The following is a 24,465-nucleotide window of genomic DNA, read 5'->3' as shown; positions in this document are numbered from 1 at the left end:
TGTGCTGCCTGAGTAAAAGTCCAGGCTCCACAGATTTAGACCACACAGGGAAACTAGAGTTCATACTGAGACTTATTGTGAGAGCTGCCTTTTAGTAAAGGGGAGGGAATAGGAGAAAAGTATCTGGCGAAGCCATATAATTAGATTCATTAAGTTATCGGAGCCCTAAAAAAATCTGGTCCCACTGGTGACACATTGAAAAAAAATAAATGGTTGGGCTGGCCATAGGGGACTAAAGGTTCACCGGGAGGAATCAGTGCTAAAGGTGGTAAGAAAAAGAGCTCAAGGACTCCCTCTAAGCTAGCTGTCCTTTCTTTCCTACAACTTCATTTTAACTTGGCTTTGTTTTTTACATTGTTTGGGGATGTTTTATAAGCCCATGGATCCCTCAGACAGGTATATAGCAATAGGGTGAAATAAAAGGAGAAGAAATATTTGCTACAGAATGGAGCGAGTAAAGAAAAAGATTGTCTTTTGTGGGGAGACTCTGAAATCTTTGGGTCTCTAGATCATTCAATGCCTACTCCTCAATTTTCCTTTCAGTTCCCACCTAGTTGGATTGTGGGCAATCAGAAACTCAAAGGGGACGCTCTGAAGAGGGGATCCTTTCTGGTGTGTTGAAAAATCCCTGGGCTTGTGGATCAGCAAGAACAGTGTGGTGTCTCTCAGCTATGGGAATGCAAGGTTTACATTTTGGGGCCATGGAATTAAACAGGTGAGGGTGGACTCTTAGCTCTCACTCGGTCAAGTTCTTAACCTCTTAGTTCAGTTTTCATTTCTAAAATGAAGATAATAATCATATCTATTTCATTCACTGTTATTAAGGATTAAATGGATAATTTATGTAAAGTGCTGAGCACTTGGCCTGGTACCATAGGAAACACATAGTAAATAATAAAGATTATCATTATTAGTAGAAATTATTATTATTATTATTATTATTGTTACTAGGGAGCTTCCTGGAGTGCCCACTGGGAAACAACATGGTTGTGTGCCTACAACCTTGGCAGCAGAAGTAGGTGACGGAAGGGAATAAACCAAGAGTTTGGTCTTCAGAGCTTTGGATTTCTGTCTTTGCCCTAATACTTTCCAGTTGAATTTAACTCAGAATAATCTCCTAACCTCTCTAGATTTTTGGTTTCTTTGTGTCTGAAGTGTTCAAAAAAAGTATAACAAAAGCCCCAGGGAGATGATGGACCAGAGAGAAAATTTTATACACTGAACTGTTATGTTATACATGTGAACTATTTTTTGTTATTTGTAGCAAATCTGGACAGCCCCTTTCTTTGTGTCTCCAGCTCCTTTTTAACCTCTGAAACCAATCTGCCCAGTACTGCTAGGGCAATCCCAAAGGTGGAAGTTGACTACAACTTTCTATTTGTTTGCTATGGTGATCTGCATGGAGACTTTTTGTCAAGCTTATCACATCACAACACATTCCCCAGATCGGCTGTGGGTCACTCCCCTTCCTGACCCTACCTTTTTCAATCCTTCTACAGTATCTGAATGGCATGAAAACATGGCCTTAGTGCCTATGACACAGGCTTATGTCACACAGTAGAGGTCTCAGTCAATCAGAAAACCAGGAACATGGGAGGGTCTGCTGCGATTGCAGAGGTGTGGTCTTAGTTCTTTTTGGCAGGTTTATGTCATCTCCTCGAAAAGACAGAAATAGGTCTGAGTCCCGGGGAAGGAGAATAATAACAAAGAGATCCTTTAGCATGGAGGAAGAACCAGGCTTGCAAACAGAGAGTCCTGTGCTCAGGCAACATTCTACCAGCCAAGTTGTAGCTATCTGCAAAGATCCTCAGAGGCAGGTCTGCCTGGAATTCATCTGTCATGGAGCCTACATACGGGAGCTTGGCGTGACTATGAAACACAGAGATGGCTCTTTAAACAAATATTCCTGCACCTTGGCATCCAAAATAATGGTGTCCTTTAAAACAGATGCTACCGGAGGCTAGTACTTATTTCCTTGTAAATGTACCCTACTGTATTAATTCTCACTATGCAACATATTGGGAATTTTTCCCTTCACATGGTTTCAGAGGCAGTTACAAACTGCAAATAAAAAAGGCATCTAACATTTGGTTGCCAAATTACATTGTCCAACTTTATCAACAATGTAATTTATTTTTTTAATTTTATCATGAAAGCAATAAGAATTTATTTAATATGTTAAGTCCCTGAGCTCTGCAGTTTTCAACTACATTCAAGGTGGGAACAGTCATCCTGGGGATAATCCCTAGATTTTAGTTGTCATTCCAGTGAGCTTCTCAGTGTAAATTCACACTCAGAATTGTTTAATTCCAAAGTCAATAAAATTTCCATTAGGGTAAAGTGATTGTTTTCCAAGTTTCAATCCATCTTTAAATGACCAAAAATTGCGAGAGAATGTGCTATGAGGAATTCTAAAAGTGGTTTTGTAAACATAGAAGCAAATTTTATATTTAAAACTTGAGCTGGCTCTGTTGAAGTGAATTTATGTATTCATGTAATATATAACCATTTTAAAGGGGAGGTGTGCTCATTTCCTATCACACATTACATATGTTTATTTGGAAAAAATATTTGCTTCCTCAACTGTAATCCATGAGTTTTTTCTCTGATGCTCTTCACCTTTTTAATTTTTAGCTTGAAAGATATTTCTAGATTTGTTTATTCAAAGTTAATTCATTAATTCAGCACAACAGCATGCCCAGGTGCATAGTGTGGTCCACAGTCTGATCCAAGTCAGCTGTTCATATCTCCAAGCATTCTTCCTGTCACTCTTTATTTGATGCTCGGGTAGCCTTCTACCTCAGCCTGCTCACCATTTACAATAAAAGCCAAACTTAATAAAATTCTCAAAGGTGGTATAAATTGCACTAAAGAGCGGGGCTTCAAGCTCTCACCAGGAAGCATGACCCAAACTTAAACGAAGAAGTGGGTGTGAAAGAATCTGTACAGTGCTCGGCACAGAGAAGATACTCTAAGATATAACTTCTTTTTTTTTTTCCTTCCATAAATCATCTGCTTTACATCTCATGGGTGTACATGGGGTAAAATAAGTCTTATTTGAGGAAAAATTCTTTAAAAGGACATGTTGTGAGTCTGTTTCTCTAGATATTCCAAGCTCTTCTTCAGAATCACTCAGTTGGATTATAAAGTCAATATGCAGAACCTCTTGACCAGTGATTATCCACTGTCCTCCATGAAACTTAGGGCTTCATGAGTTATCTTTCATAGTTTCTCAAAGGACTTAGTGGTTTTAAAAGCCATAGTTCCTTAATCTAGTTGAAGACATTGTGGAAAAAAGCATAGATGTTCTTAATCAATGTGTTACACTGGAAAGACAGTGAGCTAGGAGCCTCTAGCTGATCTTGGTTCAAATTTCAATTTGACTGTCTACCAGCTGTATGATCTTAGGAAAGGCAATGTACTTTGTTATACATAGTTAAACAATATGCATGTATATATACATCAAATATATACATTTCTATATATGATATACAGTATATGTACAATGCTTATGTATAAAGAGATGTGGTATATTTCCAATAAAGTATATATATATGCTTATGTATACAGATATGTGGTACATTTCTTAAGATCTTGTGTGTGTGTGTGTGTGTGTGTGTGTGTAGAGAGAGAGAGAGAGAGAGACAGAGAGAGAGAGAGAGAGAGAGAGAGAGAGAGAGAGAGAGAGAGACAGATTAGATACAGTGGTTATATGGAGATAACTGAGGTTATGACACAGAAGAGATTACCTAAAAATATGTTTCCCTGTTTTTCCTATTTGCTCTGCAACTAGGTAGGTCTCTAGAGAGTGGGAGGGAAATTCCCTGAACATGTCCCATTGAGACAGATTATGAGAAGAGACAGTTCAACTGTGGTTCCAAAGCCCTCCCCCCAAAAAAATACATTCAGTCTTAGGCTACCTCCCATCCTCCAAAACCAAACCACCACTCCAGAGCCCAGAGTCCAAACCCTACTCCCTCTGTGGAATTCTTCCTCCTGTTCATCTTCCACGTGGCAAAAGAAAATGAAACTCCAGATTTCCTGATTATCTGTTGAACATTCAAGGAAGACAATCAGCATAAATCACAGTTTTTCTTAGAAACCCCTATTTCCATCCAACAGCAACAATGTAATTATAATTTCCATTTTAGAATTCTGGTTTATGTGTTTCCCTCTTTTATGAGTATGTACAGTAGAATTATGAAAATAAGACCAACTCTAAAATAATACTTAAGGTTTAGAATTAGTCAGTGGAATGGCCAGATTCTATTGTGGTGAGCTCCCTTAGAAGAATTCCATCCATCCTATGGGGCTCAATTTTATCTCCTGCTTCACCTCCTTTTTTATTAGACACGCTGCTCTGACAGTCAAGTTCATGAATCCTGCATTGTAATACCTGTCTGTATATTCCTCTTGAGGGCAAACTCTTCAGAAATTCAAGGACAAAATTATCAGATGATTAAGATGACAAATACAAGAAGCCCTTTGCTGCCAATAGTGTGAAGCAAAAAAGATAACCAGGCTGAGAACGTTGGCTATTAAGGAAGAAAATCAAAAGATCAGAAAGGAAGCTCAAAAAAGATACTGCAGGGGAACACGATAATAAAAATGGACTCCATGGTGCTGAAGGAATTCTGGGATACAAGAATTTAACAAACAACCAAGACCATCAGGTTGTAGAGTTCAGTACCATAAACTCGTGCTACATACATTCTTGCTTGCTGTTTTATTTTTCTTTATTATTTTTAATATCCCACAATGTGCTGGCCTGAGGAATTAACATTGCTTTAATAGATGTAATTTTGTTACCCACTGGCTTAAAAATGTTCAGGCCATGTGGGTCAGGTCATGATTTATGATGGCTTCCAATTCTTTTGGAACATCGTTTTTGGTGATAACCAGCTTTAAAAGTCTAAATGGTCTTTTTCAGGGGATAACACAGAATACATAAAAGGTATCTTTTCTATCTAAACCTGGACATGATAACAGTAGTATTTAACAGAGGCTTTAATACATACATGTAGAACACATTTATAGCCCCAGCTCGTCACTTGTCCACATAACTACTTCTTTTGCTATGTGACATTTTAGTTCTGCCCATCAAAGAGATACAGTATGGGCTGTAGGTGCCTGGCTAACTTTGGCTACAGCTCTGTGACTTGCTGTGGTCAGCTGGATGTTAATGTGAGTGATGTGACCAATACATTGAAGAGCACTTGTACAGTTGGTCTTGGTCTTTTTTTTTTTTTTTTGCCAGTTATTACTGTGAGAAGGACATCAGTGGGCTTGTCTGACATCCCAGAGAAGGATGAAGGATACAAGAAAAAGAACTGCTTTGATTAAGCCCAGCCTCAGGCGCTGACTCCCAGGCAGTTCACAGGCATGTGAGCAAAATAAATTCTTACTGTCATGTTACTGTTGTACACTACTGAGCTTCTGTGGTCATTTGTTTCACAGCATTGCTGTCACAGATATTATATATAACCTATGACCTACCTGACCTGTGAAAGATAGACACATTTGTCATATTTTTAAAGTAACATTGACACTTGAGTTGCTTTCCTGTTGTGCTTCTACATGTGTTTTTTTGTTGCTTATAATCTAGTTGCCTCCCCCAGTCTTACCAGCACTCCCTGGTCTTATTTGCTCTGCTTTTATTCCCGTGGGACTGACATCTCTAAATTGTATTACCTGTATTCTCTTGTACTCTGGCTTATGTTTGCATTTGGCCAATGGTGGATATTAATGGGTAGTGGAAGAGAGAGATCAGTCTTTAACTTCATTTTCTTCCTTTCTTGCTGCAGTTTTAACACTGATTGTATTGCTTTATAGCTACAGTTCCTGTTGGACAGCACTGTGTCCATGGTCTAAGCTTTCACTGGGCTCCAATAACTTTGTTCCCTCCTCTTATCCCCAGGCTGGGGTGAAGACAGGGTAGGAGGTGTGTGTGTGTGTGTGTGTGTGTGTGTGTGTGTGTGTGTGTGACAATTTTTCCTTGAAGTTTATTTCTAAGTATCTCAAAATCCCTTGGTGAATTCTCTTGTTTCTGTGTATACCTCAATGCCCGGTTTCTTTATTACAAATTACTTTGGGAGTAATTTTGGTTTTTATGGTACTATCTATTTCCTGTTGAGACCCTACATACTTTAAATTGTACCTATTCAAAACTTCCGTGAAGTATTCCATAGAGAGTCCTTCAAACAATTACAAAAAACTCTGTAATTACCAATCACTAGTTCCTGTGCTTTGAAAATAAAATGAATATTGTGTATTGTTATTTATTTTCAAATTATACTGAAACAAATCAGTTTGAGACTAACAATATAACCTGACTGACCTCGATCAGATGAGTTGGGCAAGGCAAGAACTTTTCTCTTTGGAGATGTGGAACTGAGGCACAGAATTTATTTCTAATTACTATTAGTTTTATTATTTGATATAAAAATAAGATCACGGCCGGGCACGGTGGCTCAAGCCTGTAATCCCAGCACTTTGGGAGGCCGCGGCAGGTGAATCACGAGGTCAAGAGATCGAGACCATCCTGGTCAACATGGTGAAACCCCGTCTCTACTAAAAATACAAAAAATTAGCTGGGCATGGTGGCGTGTGCCTGTAATCCCAGCTACTCAGGAGGCTGAGGCAGGAGAATTGCCTAAACCCAGGAGGCGGAGGTTGCGGTGAGCTGAGATCGCGCCATTGCACTCGAGCCTGGGTAACAAGAGTGAAACTCCGTCTCAAAAAAAAAAAAAAAAAAAAAAGATCACAAAGCCTGGCTTATGAGACTTTATGAGACTTGTTTAAAAACTGTGGTAAGAAACAAATATTATAAAACTTACCATCTTAATTATTTGTAAGTGTACAGCCAGATGTTGAGCATATTTACATTGTTGTGAAGCCAATCTCCAGAGCCTTTATTCTTGGAGAAATGAAGATCTGTATCTATTAAACAACTCCCCCCTTCCCTCCCTTTTTCCATCCATGAGTAACAACCATTTTACTTTATGTTTCTATGAATTTGACTATATTAGGTACCTCATATAAGTGAAATCATATAGTATTTGGGTTTTTGTGACTGGCTTATTTAATGTAATATAATTATCCTCAAGATTCACCTCATGTTGTTGTTTATGACAAGATCTTCTTCTGTTTCTAATGCTTATTTTATACGGAGCATTTTCTTTGTCCATTTATCCACTGATGACCATTTAGGTTGTTTTCAAATCTTGGCTATTTTGAATAATAGTCCAATGATCCTGGGAGTGCCAATATCTCTTTGAAATCCTAATTTTAATTATCTTGGCTAATACCCAGAAGTAAAATTTCTGGGGCATACGATAGTTTTAATTTTAGATTTTTTTGAATCTACACTGAATCTAGAGATCACTTTGGGTGGTAGGAACATCTTAACAATATTGTCTTCCAACTTTTAAAGCTGGGATATCTTTTCATCTGTTTGTATACTTTTAAAAGATTTGTTTCAACAATGTTATATGATTTTCAATGTATAAATCTTTAATCTCCTTGCTTGTTTATTCGTAAGTATTTTATTATTTTTGGTGTTACTATAAATGGGATTGGTTTCTTAATTTAATTTTTAGAGTTTTGTTGTTAGTGTATAGAAACACAATTGATTTTTGCATATTAATTTTGCAGTCTGAAACTTTAATTTCTTAGTTCTAAGTGTGTGTGTGTGTGTGTGTCTGTGTGTGTGTGTGGTTTTTACAATTTTCCATGTATAAGATCATGCAATCTGCTAACAGAGTTAATTTTTCTTCTTCCATTCTGTTTTGGATACCTTTCATTTCTTATTATTGCCTGATTATTCTTGCTAGCAATTACAGTACTATGTTGAATAGAAGTGGTAAGAATGGGTATCCTTGCCTTGTTCCTTATCACAGAGGCAAAGCTTTCAGTTTTTGAACACCATGATGGTAGCTGCAAGATTTTCATTTATGATCTTTATTATGTTGAAGTAAATTTTTTGATAAGAAGTTTGTTGAGAGTTTTTATCATCAAAGGATATTGAATTTTGTCAAATGTGTTTTCTGCTTCTATTCAGATAACCATGTGATTTTATTCTTTGCTTTGTTAACATGGTGTATTACATTGATTTTAGTATGTTGAACCATCCTTGCATCCCAGGGATAAATCCCACTTGCCCATTTTTTAATTGGCTTAAATTTCCCAGTTAGACATTTTTGTTGTTATTATTGTTCTTTATTTATCCCAGATGTTAATTTCTTATAGATACGTGGTTTCCAAATATTTTTCCCATTCCATAGGTTGCTTTTTCACTCTGTTGATTGTGCCCTATTCACAAAAGTTTTGAAGTTTTATGATGTCCCATTTGTTTGCTTCTTATTTTCTGTGTTCTTCATGTCATAGCTACAATATCATTACCACATCTAATGCCATAAAGCTTTCCCCCTATGTTTTCTTTTAGAAGTTTTAAAGTTTAAGATCATACATTTAGTTCCTTCATCAATTTTGAGTTAATTTTTGTGTATGGTGTAAGGTAAGGGTCTAACTTTTTTCTTTGCATATAAATATTCAGTTTTCTCAACATTGAGGCATATATACATATTTGAGTTAGCAACAGAACTAATAATCTAATATCTAATATTAATCTAATAATATCAATCTCATACATGTATATTTGATATTTTTGATAAACAATGTTAAAATTAGGTGGATTTGTGATAACAACTGCTGTTTCTATTTGGAGAGCATGGAATGAACTCTTCCTCCAGTTTCCTCTAGGCAGATGAATTTAGATAAGCTGTAGAACAGTGTACCTCTAACCATATAGCATAGTCTTAACCCTATTATTTTCCTTGTTTGAGCCTTAATATTGTATTTCTACCCAGGTTTTACTTTTTACTGATTCCTTCTTAAATGGATTTTTATTTGTAGATGACTCAAAGAAAATAGAGATTGAATATTAATATAGTTAGAAATAATTAGAAAAACCAAGCAGTTTGGGGAAAAAAATGAAAAAGGAAAAAAAAACTAGCTCTTACCGTATAAAAATCCTAGAAGAAGATCTACGAAAAACCCTTTCAGACATTACCTTAAGCCAAGAATTTATGACAAAGACTCCAAAACCAAATTTAACAAAAATAGACAAATGGGACTTAATCAAATGAAAAAGCTTCTGCACATCAAAAAAATAATCAACAGACTAAACGGATAACCTACTGAATGGGAGAAAATACGTGCAAATTATGCTTCCAACAAAGGATTAGTATCCAGAATCTACAAGGAACCCAAATAACTCAACAAGATAAAACCCAACCAACCCCATTAAACACTGGGCAAAGGACATGAATAGGCATTTCTCAAAAGAAGAAATACAAGAGACCAAAAAACACATGAAAAAGTGCTCAACATCATGAATCAGAAAAATGTGAATTAAAACTACACTGAGATATCATGTTTAACCAATCAGAATGGCTATTATTAAAAGTAAAAAACAACAAACATTGGCATGGATGCAGAAAAGGTAACACATGCTATTGGTGGGTATGCAAATCAGTTTAACCTCTGCGGAAAACAGAATGGATCTATCTTACATAACTAAAAATAGAATTACCATTCAACTCAGTATTCCCACTACTAGGTATCTATCCAAAGGAAAGGAAATTGTTACATAAAACGACACCTGCACTCATATGTTTATTGCAGCACTATTTACAAAAGTAAAGCCATTGGGTGTCCACCAATGGTTGACTGGATAAAGAAAATGTGGCATAATATATATACATATACTATGTAGCCATAAAAAATAGTGAAATCATGTCTTTTGCAGCAAAATGAATAGAGCTGGAAGCCATAGTCCTCAACGAACTAACTCAGAAGCAGAAAAATACTGAAAGTTGTCACTTATGAGTGGGAGCTAAACAATAGAAACACAAGGACCTAAGGATGGAAATAATAGATACTGGAGAATCCAAAAAGTAAGGAAGATGAGAAGGAGGTAAGGGTTGAAAAATTTACTTATTGGGTACAATATTTGGGCAATAGGTACACTAGAGGCCCAAGTCCCACTAAAATGCAATATATCCATGTAACAAACAATACACGTACCCCCAAATCTAAAATAAAAATTATTTTAAAAGATAAATTAGAAAAGTATAATACAGTCATTCTACAAGCTGATGTGATATCACCACTTTAGATCATTGGTAATTTTAGTTTCTACTCAACTTGAGCACTCATCCAAAGTAGTACTTACTTTACCAGTTGTACAACACTTTATAAAACTGATATTATTTGATCTTATCATTCTGCTTTCTTTTGTATACTAACCCTGGCTTGTCATATCTCTTGAACCAGTATTTCTCTAAACAGAATCCATGGACCCACCAAACGTGAATCATCTGGATTACGTACAAAATAATTATCCTGGGTCTGTCTCATTGCAGACTTCTTGGCTTAAAATAAGCAAATTTCAAGAAAGTTTGAGAATAATTTTCTGAATCTTTGTTTTACTAGTAGTATTACTCTCACCCCTGTGCTCAATTTTCTCTTTTCTGAGTTGGAGGTCTCACTTTATCTCCCAGGCTAGAATAGAGTACAATGTCACAATCATAGCTTACTGCAGCCTCCAATTCCTCCATGCCTGGCCAAGTTAAAAAAAAAAATTAGAGAAGGGGTTTCCCTGTGTTGCCTACATTGGTCTCACACTCCTGGCCTCAAGCAATCTTTGTGCTGCAGCCTTCCAAACTACTGGGATTATGGGTATGGGCTCATAATTATGAGTATGGGCTCATAATTATGGGTATGGGCTCATAAGCCACTGTGTCTGGCCATTTTTTAAAAATGTGTTTCCTAACTTTACTTAGAGGTTCATCTGAAATTCTAACTGTTACTCTATAGGCTGATCTCGTGGTCTAATTCCTGGTAACTTTATTCTCTTTTCCTGCAATAGCAAAATTCCCGACATCTGAGGGCAAATTTCTGCTTGTATTTACTTGTTCCACACAGTGCATGCATTCAGCAGGTCTAGTGTCATTTCATTCTAGCAACCATCCTCTTTACTGGACTTGCATTAATTGTCAATGTGGCATAAACGTTTATTGCTTATTGAATAGCCATGCATTCCTGCATATTTCTCAGCAACCTTGTAGTAAGGCATGCCACAAAACTGCTTTGGCCAGTGGAATATAGAGGGAAAAATGTATCATTTTCAGAATAAAGTATTTAAAAGTTGGTGTTCAACCCATCATATCTCCTTTCACCGTAAAGAACCGCCTAACAAGCTCCAAACAGCCTGAATTATAGTCACTTAGAGCAGCACAGGTACTATAGAGATCTTTTTCCAACTCACATAAGAATTTGCATGAACATGCAATACATCTTTATTGTGTTAAACCACAGAGATTACATGACCAATGTTATCATAGCTCAGCTTAGTCTATACCCATTGACATAGTTAATGTAATACATTAACCTCTTGTTTTGATATATTAGGCTTTGCAGTTCTATTGAGTTTGTTATGCAAATGAGTCTTTCCCTATCTTTCTTGACTGTTTAACAGATTAATATGAGTCATATCCAATCTGCAAGGCATTTCCAGTGACTTAGGTTTGTAGTCATTGATGATTAGAATAGACCTTACTCAGTCTCATGCAGAGCACTGATTACAACATTTACTTCTTTTTGTTTACCTAAGTCCCTGTATGTCTTTAATGAGTTCTGGCTTCTATGACTCTACCTTCCAATTCTAAGTAAAATTCTTCTCCTATGTACCTTATATAAGACCGTTGTAGATTAAGGAGTCAATGTTACCCCAGGGAACATATAGTACATTTTATAACTTAGGTGCTCTTCCAATCAGAGCAATATATTCAGCAACCTGACCATTTTTACCTCTCTGATGTGGATACTAGACCAATGCCTTGGAAACAATAGGTGCTGAATACATAATAGTTAGAACATATTTGTAAATGTACTCATCTCTTTATTCTGTGGGGATCGTTTGCCACTTAAGGGAAGGGAATATATCTTATCTTTAAGTTCCTCACAATTAAATGCTTACCTTAGGCACTTGGTAAACATTTAATTTCAATTTAACAAGTAAGTCTATGTTGAAATCAAAGAGGTTTAGCACTTAGGGATGAGATGTGACTACTGAACCTCCATCTCTTTTTGATTCTGATGAATTAATGCCAATGAAATATTCAGAAACAACATCTCAGTGAGCCACTTATTTATTGTATTTCATGCTCCTCCCAGAGTCAACATTTAGCCACAACATTTATTGAACAATAAGAATGACAAACAATTAAATAAAGCTTCTAATTTCAGTTTGGCTTGCTTTTGAAAATTAACACTATGGCTTTTAAATGTCAGTCAGATCAATACAGACTCAAGACTCATAACTACATTTCATAAAATAAATTTAATTCTTGAGTAAACACATATATACACATATGTGTGTGTGTGTATATATTTGAATATATATTCATTTTTGGAAAGAAGCTAATTCTGTTTTAATGTTTACCTTTATTACAGGAAACTTTTCATATGAAAATGTTGTTATTCTTGGGGAAAAAACCACTGCACTTTTGGTATTTAAAATGTTTGCAAATTATTGTGATTTATTGCTGGTGTAGCTGGAATTTCTCTGGCCATATTTTTCTCATTTAACTAAATATTTTCCCATTCATTTATCTGCTGAATGGCCATTGCTCTGTTGACATGAACATCATAATTAGCAATTCATTATTTTTTCTTATCTAGAATCAATTAATTAATGTATTTAGTAATGTGCTTTACTTCACTACAGGGGATTCTTTCTGCTTCATGAACAGTGGCGTAAACATTATAAAACAATTTGTAGGTTTTCCCATAATTTCTACTTATACAGGGAGTTACAATTTTAATATGAATATTAAAAATATGAATATATGTCATTATTTTTAAAAATACAAGTTTAAAAGTATTTTTTATTGATTTTTTTATATTTTTTGAGTTCAAACATTACATTTTTGACTGTTTAAATGTATCTGGTATGTAGTAAGTGCCCACTGGGTACAGAATAGAGTGATAGACCTAGGAAATGCAGAAAAGGATCCAGAGAGAAATCCTTGCTTTTATGGAACTCATGATATAGCCAATGTGATCTAAATACTTTCATAAGGTTACTTAGGAGGAGAGCAGAGGGGTTGAACCTAACATCACTTGAGGGTGGGCTGAGGTAGAAAGGAGTGAACAAGGAGAAAGTATGGGGTCAGGAGCAAGCTGAAAACTATTTCTTCTTTCTTTCTTTCTTTTTTTTTTTTTTTTGAGACGGAGTTTCGCTCTTGTTACCCAGGCTGGAGTGCAATGGCGTGATCTCAGCTCACCGCAACCTCCGCCTCCTGGGTTAAGGCAATTCTCCTGCCTCAGCCTCCTGAGTAGCTGGGATTACAGGCACGTGCCACCACGCCCAGCTAATTTTTTGTATTTTTAGTAGAGATGGTGTTTCACCATGTTGACCAGGACGGTCTCGATCTCTTGACCTTGTGATCCACCCGCCTCGGCCTCCCAAAGTGCTGGGATTACAGGCTTGAGCCACCGCGCCCGGCATATTTCTTATTTCTAAAAGAATGAGAAAGATGTTACCAAATGGAAAGGATACAGTCATGTGAAGCATTCCAGGCAGAAAGAACAGCATATTTAAAAGCATCAGAACATACATACCATATGTTCCTTGACATAGATTCAGACCGACATGACTGTATTTCAGGATATATAGGAGAAAGAAAGAAGAGAGAAGACTAGAGAAAGTTGCAGGAGTCATACCACAAGGGTATCATAGCAGGAGAAAGTCATGCCAAGACAGGCTAGACAGAGCTTTTGCCTAATAGGAAATAAGCAACAAATGAAGAGTTTTTAATAAGGAATTGCATAATCAGGAGAATTTGTGTCATCAGATTTCATGACTGGAAAACAGAATCATATGGGAAATCACTCTATTATTTTCACCATCTTTACACCTTGTTAATAATAGTTTATTTTAACTTAAAATCACAGGCTTCACTAGCTGGCAATTAAAATTGTGGTCACATTTTACAGTAAGGCATCACATTTACGTGTACTGAGTCCTTCCACACTGACTGTCAGGATTCTTTGCTTTCTAGGAAGTTTCCTGTGTTAATATTCAAGAAAACCCCAAAGGTTTTTTGGATATTCCCTGCATATTTGGTGACTAGTTAAGGCTGCTTTCTTCTTTTGAGTCTTCTGGTGTTTGGTGGGGCATAGGGTATCTTACTACTTGGTGTTTTGTGATTCCTCTGCTTATGTGCCCAGTGTTGCTCTGCTGGTCTCAGGCCACTTTCCTCATTACTGCTATTACCCTGGACTTCTGATTCCCCAAGCAGTCCCTAGGAAGCCTATGTTACTGCAGGTCTCCTTTATATCACCAAACTCTGCCATTTCTGTTTAATTTTTAACTGAGTGAGTTCAACAGAAAAGCTGTTTGGAGTCTTAGAAGCAATTATGTTTTTATGTAAAAGGTGTTTTCTTCTGAGAGAAAACAATCACTTAGGACGATAGGGCTGGTTAGAGAGTAAGCATATGTTTACATAGTAACACAAAGGTCAGGTAGGGGAATCTGCACTACACAAATAGTCTTTTCAGTTCATAATGGTGAGTGTGTTTTCTGAGTCATCTGTGTCTCCAGTTGTGCAGGGTAAAGGAAACACAGTTTGGCAGAGGTATTTATAATTACAGAAAAATTTTGCCTTTTTTGTTCATCTGGTTCTTAGTTTCCAGGCAAAGCAATGGATATTTCTGGGTACCCACTTCACTCTGTCCCTCCCTTCTTGAGAGTTAAGATATTCTAAGATATCTTAGGAGGAGGTGTCACCATACTCTACACAGTAGCTAATTTAGCTCTGGTTCAGCTAATCAAGTATATAAATATTAGTATAAGACATCTGATAAAACTGAGATGGCACTGCTTATGGTATTTTAAGAAATATTTATTGAACTTCCACAATGTGTTGGGTGATGCTTCTATTGGGTAAGATCCTTGTTATGAATCTTCACATTCTCCAGTAGATCACTTCTCGGTGGAGAGAGCTCTAAAGGCAAGAAGATTAAGTCTTGTTCTCTCCATCCTTCCCCTGTTTTCTAAAGATAGTAACTACAAGCAGGTCCCTGGGGAATGACATGACATGGAAATGACATGGAAAACTATACTTTCATCCTTCCAAAGGGGCAGGTTTTACTTTTTGTGACCAAGAGCCAAATACGTTTTAAATGTGATAGATGCCAGCTGCTTTTTGATCTGTTTTTTATGCTTTCCTTTTTTGGAACTTCCCTTACTCCAGATCATCCTATTGGAGATGTCATTCATGAAACACATTAGTTTGTAAGACGAGGAAGAGAAACATATGACACTAACAGGCAGAGGCATGCTCATAATCTGCCTCTCCAAACAAGGAGGTCCTGATTTGTAGCATTAGCATTTGTAGTGTCTCTATGGTATACACACCCCCACTCTCCTACCATGACTGACTTCAAGCTAATAACATGACATCACTAAATGTGGACATGGGAGAGGCATGAAATTGGATGTGCCACGTTTATACAAGCCTGCTTCCTTAAGCCACCACCAACACACCAATTATGACACAGGCTTCTGGACATAGTGAATGGTTCAGAATCAGGTACATAAATCCAAACTAGACTGATTAAAAACTTTCTGAGGAATTTGTATGGATGTTTGTGAGCAAAGGGCCATTTGCTTTCTTCTGGAATTAAGGTTGTGCAGACAGTGTAAATGAACAGCAGCTGATCACTGTCTCTGCTACCCTAGAAAGGGAGTGTATATAAAAACAAAGCAGAGAGGAGAGTAAAGCCAGGAAGTGAAGAGAGTCCTGTTGACAATTTGAAACGCTGTGTCTAGTTTTACCTGACCAGAATCAGCCCTCTGAGACTTTCTGATTACATAAGCAAATGAATTCACTTTTTTACATAAGCTAATTTAAGTTGGGTTTCTGTCACTTGGAAGCAAAATAATCTTCATTCTAACGAATGAAGAATGTCTCAGAATAGGGAATTTATATTTTTGCATTCTGAAAATAGAAAGTTTAGAAATCTTTGGGGACCCAGCTATAGATGATTAGGCTTTCCATAAATAGAGGGTATGTATAAGAAGCAACTGAAATTTCCTTGGGAAGCAAAACAAGTCAGGAGACCACAAAGCAAAGAGGAGAGTGTCTTGAACCAAGATACTCCAGAAACAACATCAGCCAGAGGACTGGGCCAGGGACTTTGAGCTTCTTGACCCAGGGGGCTGTTCTATGGCTTTTAAAATCACATGCATTTGAAAAGTTGGAAGAGATGATAATAGCCTCTTGGATAATAAATGAAATCTTCTCCAAAAATTCTACCCTTTACATTATCGCCAGAGTTATCTTTATAACTGAACATCTGATCATTCCATGTTAGATGTAAACTACTTTCATAACCTCCTTTTACTTAGGTAGAAAAAAAATCAAAACTCTATTTCATGGCATGTCAGACCCTTTGTAATTTGGCTTTTTATAATGTTTTATTTCTATTTCCTTTCATTTTCCTCTAAACACGTACACACTTATCCTTTTGCACTTCCTGGACCCCTGAATAGACCACATTCACATGGACTGCACATTTGTGTACCTAAAGGATACTTACCCTGCTGTTGACCTAGTAAAGACCTATTCACTATCTATGTCCTAACACAATTATTGTTTCCTAAAAGAAGCATTTCCAGACTCCTTCAAGTGGCCTGCATAACTTTCTCCTCTATTCTCTGTTGCTACTGTACCTGCCTCATTATTGTCACAATTATAAATGTTTTTGTTAGTTCTGGCTGCTATAACCAAATAGCTTAGACTGAGTGGCTTTAACAACAAACATGAGCACTTTTTCTTATATTTGTTGGCTTCATATATGTCTTCTTTTGAAAAGCATCTGTTCATATCCTTCACCCACTTTGGGGTGGATTTTTTTTTTTCTTGTAAATCTGCTTTAGTTCCTTGGAGATTCTGGATATTAGCCCTTTGTCAGATGGATAGACTGCCAAAATTTTTTCCCATTCTGTTGGTTGCTGGTTCGCTCTAATGATTGTTTCTTTTGCTGTACAGAAGCTCTGAAGTTTAATTAGATCCCATTTGTCTATTTTGGCTTTTGTTGCCATTGCTTTTGGTATTTTAGTCATGAAGTCCTTGCCTATGCCTATGTCCTGAATGGTTTTGCCTAGGTTTTTTCTTCTACGGTTTTTATGGTGTTAGATCTTAAGTCCTTAATCCATCTGGAGTTAATTTTAGTGTAAGGTGTCAGGAAGCGGTCCAGTTTCTGCTTTCTGCACATTGCTAGCCAGTTTTCCCAACACCATTTATTAAACAGGGGATCCTTTCCCCATTGCTTGTTTTTGTCAGGTTTGTCAAAGATCAGATGGCTGTAGATGTGTGGTGTTGCTCCAGAGGCCTCTGTTCTGTTTCATTGGTCTATGTCTCCATTTTGATTCCAGTACCATGTTTTGATTACTGTTGCCTTGTAGCATAGCTTGAAGTCTGGCAGCGTGATGCTGCTAGCTTTTTTTGTTTTGCTTAGGATTGTCTTGGCTATGCAGGCTCTTTTTTAGTTCCACATGAAGTTTAAAGTGTTTTTTTTTCCAGTTCTGTGAAGAAAGTCATTGGTAGTTTGATGGGGATAGTGTTAAATCTATAAATTACATTGGGCCATATGGCCATTTTCACAATATTGATTCTTCCTAATCATGAGCATGGAATGTTTTTCTATCTGTTTGTGACTTCTCTTATTTCCTTGAGCAGTGGTTTGTAATTATTCCTGAAGAGGTCCTTTATCTCCTTTATTAGTTGTATTCCTAGGTATTTTATTATTTTTGTAGCAGTTGTGAATGGGTGTTTGCTCTGTATTTGGCTCTCTGTTTGTCTGCTATTAATGTATAGGAATGCTTGTGAATTCTGCACATTGATTTTGTATCCTGAGACTTTGCTGAAGTTGCTTATCAGCTTAAGGAGAGTTTAGGCTGAGGCGATGGGGTCTTCTAAATATACAATCATGTCATCAGCAAATAGAGACAATTTGACTTCCTCCTTTCCTAACTGAATACCCTTTATTTCTTTTTCTTTCCTGATTGATCTGGCTGAAACTTCCAATACCATATTGAATAAGAGTGGAGAGAGAGGGCATCCTTGTCTAGTGCCGGATTCAAAAAGAATGCTTTCAGTTTTTGCCCATTCAGTATGATATTGGCAGTGGGTTTGTTATAAATAGCTTTTATTATTTTGTGATAGGTTCCATTGGTACCTAGTTTATTGAGAGGTTTTAGCATAAAGGGCTGTTGAATTTTGTCAGGCCTTCTCTGCATCTATTGAGATAATCATGTGGTTTTTGTCTTTGGTTCTACTTATGTGGTGGATTATTTTTATGGACTTGCGTATGTGGAACCAGCCTTGCATCCCTGGGATGAAGCCTACTTGATCACGATGTATAAGCTTTTTGATGTACTGTTGGAACCGGCTTGCCAGTATTTTATTGAAGATATTTGCATCTATGTTCGTCATGGAGATTGGCCTGAAGTTTTCTTTTTTTATTGAGTCTCTGCCAGGTTTTGGTATCAGGATGATGCTGGTCTCATAAAATGAGTTGGGGAGGATTCCCTCTTTTTGTATTGTTTGAAATAGTTTCAGAATGATTGGTGTCAGCTCCTCTTTGTACATCTGGTAGAATTCGGCTGTGAACCTGTCTGGACCTGGACTGTTTTTGGTTGGTAGTCTGCTAACTGCTGCCTCAACTTCAGCCCTTGTTATTGGTCTATTCAGGGTTTCAACTTCTTCCTGGTTTAGTTTTGAGAGGATGCAAGTGTCAATGAATTTATCAATTTCTTCCAGGTTTATTGGTTTCTGAGCACAGAGTTGTTTGAAGTAATCTCTGATGGTAGTTTGTATTTCTGTGTGATCGGTGGTGATATCCCCTTTATCATTTTTTTATTGTACCTATTTGAGTCTTCCCTCTTTTCTTTTTTATTAATCTGGCTTGTGGTCTGTCTGTTTTGTTGATCTTTTTGAAGAACCACCTCCTGGATTTGCTGATTTTTTGAAGGTTTTTTTTTGTGTCTCTATCTCCTTCAGTTCTGCTCTGATCTTAGTTAATTCTTGTCTTCTGCTAGCTTTTGAGTTTTTTTGATCTTGCTCCTCTAGCTCTTTCAATTTTGGTGATAGGGTATCGATTTTAGATCCTTCCTCGTTTCATGTGGGCATTTATTGCTATAAATTTCCCTCTAGACACTGCTTTAAATGTGTCCCAGAGATTCCAGTATGTTTTGTCTTTGTTCTTGTTGGTTTCAAAGAACATTTTTATTTCTGCCTTCATTTCATTGTTTATCCAGTCAACATTCAGAAGCCAATTGTTCAGTTTTCATGAAATTGTGCTGTTTTGAGTTAGTTTCTTAATCCTGAGATCTAATTTGATTGCACTGTGGTCTGAGAGACTGTTTGTTATGATTTCCATTTTCTTGCATTTGATGAGGAGTGATTTACTTCCAATTAGGTGGTCAGTTTTAGAGTAAGTGCGATGTGGTGCTGAGAAGAATGTATATTCTGTGGCTGTGAGATGGAGAATTCTGTAGATGTGTATTAGGTCCACTTGTTCCAGTTCTGCATTCAAGTCCTGTACATCCTAGTTGATTTTCTGTCTCGTTGATCTGTCTAATGTTGACAGTGGAGTGTTAAAGTCTCCCACTGTCATTGTGCGGGAGTCTGAGTCTCTTTGTAGGTCATTAAGAACTTGCTTTATGTATCTGGGCACTCCTGTATTGGGTACATATATATTTAGGATAGTTAGCTCTTCTTGTTGTATTGATCCTTTCACCATTATGTAGTGTACTTCTTTGTTTCTTCTGATCTTTGTTGGTTTAAAGTTGATTTTATCAGAGACTAAAATTGCAACCCTTGCTTTTTTTTTGCTCTCTATTTGCTTGGTAGATCATCCATCCCTTCATTTTGAGTCTATGTGTGTCCTTGCATGTGAGATGGGTTTCCTGAACACAGCACACCAATGGGTTTTGACTTTTTACCCAGTTTGCCAATCTGTGTCTTTTGATGGGGGCATTTAGGCCATTTACATTTAACATTAATATTGTTATATGTGAATTTGATCATGCCATTTTGTTACTGGTTGTTTGTTTTGCCCATTGGTCGATGTAGTTTCCTTATTGCATCGTTGGTCTTTACCATTTGCTTCATTTTTGCAGTGGCTGGTACTGGATGTTTTTTTCTGTGTTTAGTGCTTCCTTCAGGAGCTTTTGTAGGGCAAGTCTAGTGGCGATAAAATCTCTCAAGAGTTGCTTGTCTGTAAAGGATTTTATTTCTCTTTCACTTATAAAGCTTAGTTTGGCTGGATATGAGATTCTGGGTTGAAAGTTCTTTTCTTTAAGGATATTGAATATTAGTCCCCACTCTCTTCTGGCTTGTATGGTTTCTGCCAAGAGATCCGCTGTGAGTCTGATGGGCTTTCCTTTTTGGGTGACCTGAGCTTTCTCTCTGGCTGCCCTTAGCATTTTTCACTTCATTTCAACCCTACTGAATCTGACAATTATGTGCCTTGGGTTTTTTCTTCTTGAGGATATCTCTGTGGTGTTCTTTGTATTTCCTGTATTTGGATATTGGCCTGCTTTGCTAGGTTGGGGAAGTTCTCCTGGATAATATTTTGAAGATTGTTTTCCAGCTTGGATTCATTTTCCCCGTCCTCTTCAGGTATACCGATCAAGCATAGATTAGGTATTTTCACATAATCCCATATATCTTGGAGGCTTTGTTTACTTTTTCTCACTTTTTTCTCTTTCCTTGCCTTCTCTTTTTATTTCATTGAGTTGATCTTCGATCTCTGATACTCTTTCTTCTGCTTGATCGATTCGGCTATTGAAACTTGTGTATGCTTCATGAAGTTCTCATGCTGTGTTTCTCAGCTCCATCAAGTCATTTATGTTCTTCTCTAGGCTGGTTATTCTAGTTAGCATTTCATCTAATCTTTTTTCAAGGTTCTTAGTTTATTTGCATTGGGTTAAAACATGTTCTTTTAGCTCAGAGAAGTTTATTACCTATCTTCTGAAGCCTACTTCTGTCAGCTCCTCAAAATTGTTTCCTGATCTGTTTTGCTGCCATGCTGATAAGTCATTGTGATCTGTCTGGGGAGGAGAGGAGTTCTGGACTTTGATATTTTCTTCGTTTTTGTCCTGGTTTCTTCCCATCTTCTCTGAGTGGACATCCTTTTTGTTAAAGTTGGGGATACTTCTCCTGTGTGAGGCTTTTTTTTAAAAAACACATGTGTCAGTGTGCCCCTTGAGACAGTCTGTCCGTTGTCTGCCTGTGGGGGCGCTGCTGGGCTGCCTCTGTCTCAGCCAGGCTGCCTGTGTCTCAGCCAGGCTGCTGTTTATTCTTTACCTGGTTTCTGTTCTGGTGGGGTTAGCCCCGCCTTCCCAATGTGGGGCTCTTTCCCTCTGCTGAGCCTGCTGTTCCCTGGTGGAGGATGTGTTAACTGTGAAACTCAAGGGAGAGGGACTCTGGTTGCTGCATCTTGTGGGGGAAGGGGCCTGTCTGGTCATATCACCCTCCCTGCTTTCAGCTCTCCCTTCTGTGGGATGGGCAGTTCCTTTTGGCAAGCTTTCTCAGTATTAGTCCAAATCTCTGCCCTGATCTGTGCTAACAAGGCACTGGTCTAATCAATTCTTTTTTAGGAATCCTAGTCTAAATTCTATTTTTCAGATTCAATGCTGTCCACAAGGCAAAATTAAGAGCTATTTCTTTCAAATGTGTAGAAATCCTAGAATCAGAGACATTAGAATAGAAGGAAATCTTAGTTATCACAATATTCAGTCCCTTCATTAGATATCATGTTCAATTCCTTAATTTTATACCAGAGATTCACTAAATATGTAGGTCTAAACATGACTGGCAGGTAGAGCTGCCTAAGTTATACATTGCATAACTGCAATGTGCCTTTCACTAGACCATAATGTGAACTGCACCTCTTAAAGTAATCTGTGTAACCATAGGTAGTGGCCTTGGCTTAGACATACAGCTTTGTTTTCTCCTAGAAGAGATAGCTATGTATTCTAAAATGTCTGAGAATAGTGATTAAAATGTAATAATCAAAGAATTATAAATCTCAATGCCTGAAAGGTATATCATGCTTTTAAAACACAATGTTCCATTATAAAAGAAATAAATTGGGTGGCTATGTGGCAGTTATTGAGTAAAAAAAATTGTATAATATTCATAGTTTCAATTTTTTACCTCCTATATTTAGTAAGTGATTGAAAGGTAATGAAGAAGGAGAGCAGGAACAGTGGAGTGGCAGAGAGTGACACTGGGTGTTCAGGAAGAGGATAGAAGCAAAAAAAACAAAAACAAAAAACAAAACAAAACAAAAAACAACTACTCAGTGAACATCTAGTGGAAAAACCAGTTGTCAAAATAATAATGAAATATATAAATCTCAGTTTTATATAATTCTCCTTGGTGAGTCATCTCATGTGGCTTGCAAGTTACAAATAAAGTAACCCAAGTTCCTCTTCTTAAGAAAATTTAGGAAATGAAAGTTTAAATGTTTTCTGACACCACTTGGGAGTTAATTTCTAGAATGCCTAACACAGACAGCATCACCAATAAATCTCAGTCTTATGCCTGCTGCAGCTTTATGATATGTCACCACTAGGTTTGTCGAGATGCTCAAAACATAAATAGCCATCAGGAACAGAAGCTGCCTTCTCTACACCACTCTGAGGTTTACCTTGTCAGATAGGACTTAGAGCTCAATCATTGGAGGGAACTGCACAGCATGGGTAGGATTGCTTTACTTCCTTCACTTGCTTTATTTCTCACTGGGCTGTGACAATATTGAGTACAGGGACTATCCCATCCTGGGTCACATAGCAGACACTCAATAAATAATTGTTGTGAGAGAAAGTTGTAGTCCCTTTGACCTACCATTTGAGAATCTCAGCTCCAGTCCCTGTGAGCTGTTTGTTCATACCTATTAAGCCCCAAGCCTATTGGCATTCTACAAGGTCCAAAAGGCTATTTTAGCCAAGACAGACGTTTTCACAGCCTCCTCACTTTCCTGGCAAGAACAGAAGTGGACAACACTAATATTCATTCTGAATCAGAATCAGGAATTCCCGTTTGCTTAGTTTCCAGAGATAAATCTTCCTGTACATAGAAATGTATCATGTTGTTGCTTCTGATGGGCAGGATGCCCAGAGCTTCATTGAGTTATCAATGTTTCTACTTGATCTATTGACAATGGAGGCTTGAAAGTAAACAGCTTTGCCGATTCCAAATAGCTGGTTTGAGGCTGGGCAAACAGGAAAGCTTTGCACAAAGCTAAAAGCTGGCACAGAGCTTGGGGTTTTCAGCAAGTTTCTGTAGCTGGTTTTAGGAAGAGAAAAAGAACTCTGGATTATAAAATCAGGGCAGGAGATCAGACCTTGAATTTAACTAGTGTGTTTAGAGATAACTGACCCATTCAAGAAATGAGGCAGTGCTGTACAATAGTGAGAGAAAAATAGATTTTAAGTCTAAGGCTACCATTTGGGGAAATCATCTGTCTTTTCTGACATCAAATTTCTACATTTCTAAGAAAGATATAGTAACAACAAAGATGACTTGATAGAAAGGATGGTGATGAGTACTGCCATGAGAATGCAGTAACCTCGATTGTGATTGTGGATATATAAAACTTGATATGATTTGGCTTTGCATCCCCACTCAAATCTCATCTCAAATTGTAATCCCCACATGTCTAGGGAGGGAGGGGAATGAATCATGGGGCCACTTTCTCCTGTGCTGTTCTCCTTTTATAGAGTGAGTTCTCAGGAGATCTAGTAAGTGTTTGACAGTTCCTCCATACTCAGTCACACTCACTGTCTCTACTGCCTTGTGAAGAAGGTGCCTGCTTCTCCTGCCACGATTGTTTTAAGTTTCCTGTGGTCTCCCCAGCCACTGTGAGTCAATTAAAGCTCTTTCCTTTTGTAAATTACCTAGTCTGAGGCATTTCTTTATAGCAGTGTGAAAATGGACTAATACAAAACTCAACTTAAGACACTACTCAGCTTCATGGCGCTTTGTTTTTTTTTTTAATATGTAAAGTGGTGATAATAACCCCAGCAGATTACCCAGAAATAATGAACTTGGTATTCACACAGCAACATAGATAGATGTTAGACATTTTATACTGCATAAGGAAAGCAAGAATCAGAATACACACAAAACATTGTATGTGTGTGTAAAGTTGACATACGTAATGAAAAATGGAGAGACAATCTATAAACTGATTAGAATTAGGAACTAATGTGAAGAGGAGAAATTAGTGCTAAAAATAATGGAAGAGAAAAGTAAAACATAAAAATTATCTGACATGGACCATAGATAATTGTACTCCTGAACTGACTGATAGGACTAACTC

The sequence above is a fragment of the Saimiri boliviensis genome, chromosome 17, assembly GCF_048565385.1.
Source record: "Saimiri boliviensis isolate mSaiBol1 chromosome 17, mSaiBol1.pri, whole genome shotgun sequence".
Lineage (NCBI taxonomy): Eukaryota > Metazoa > Chordata > Mammalia > Primates > Cebidae > Saimiri > Saimiri boliviensis.
Note: the sequence above shows the minus strand (reverse complement) of the source record.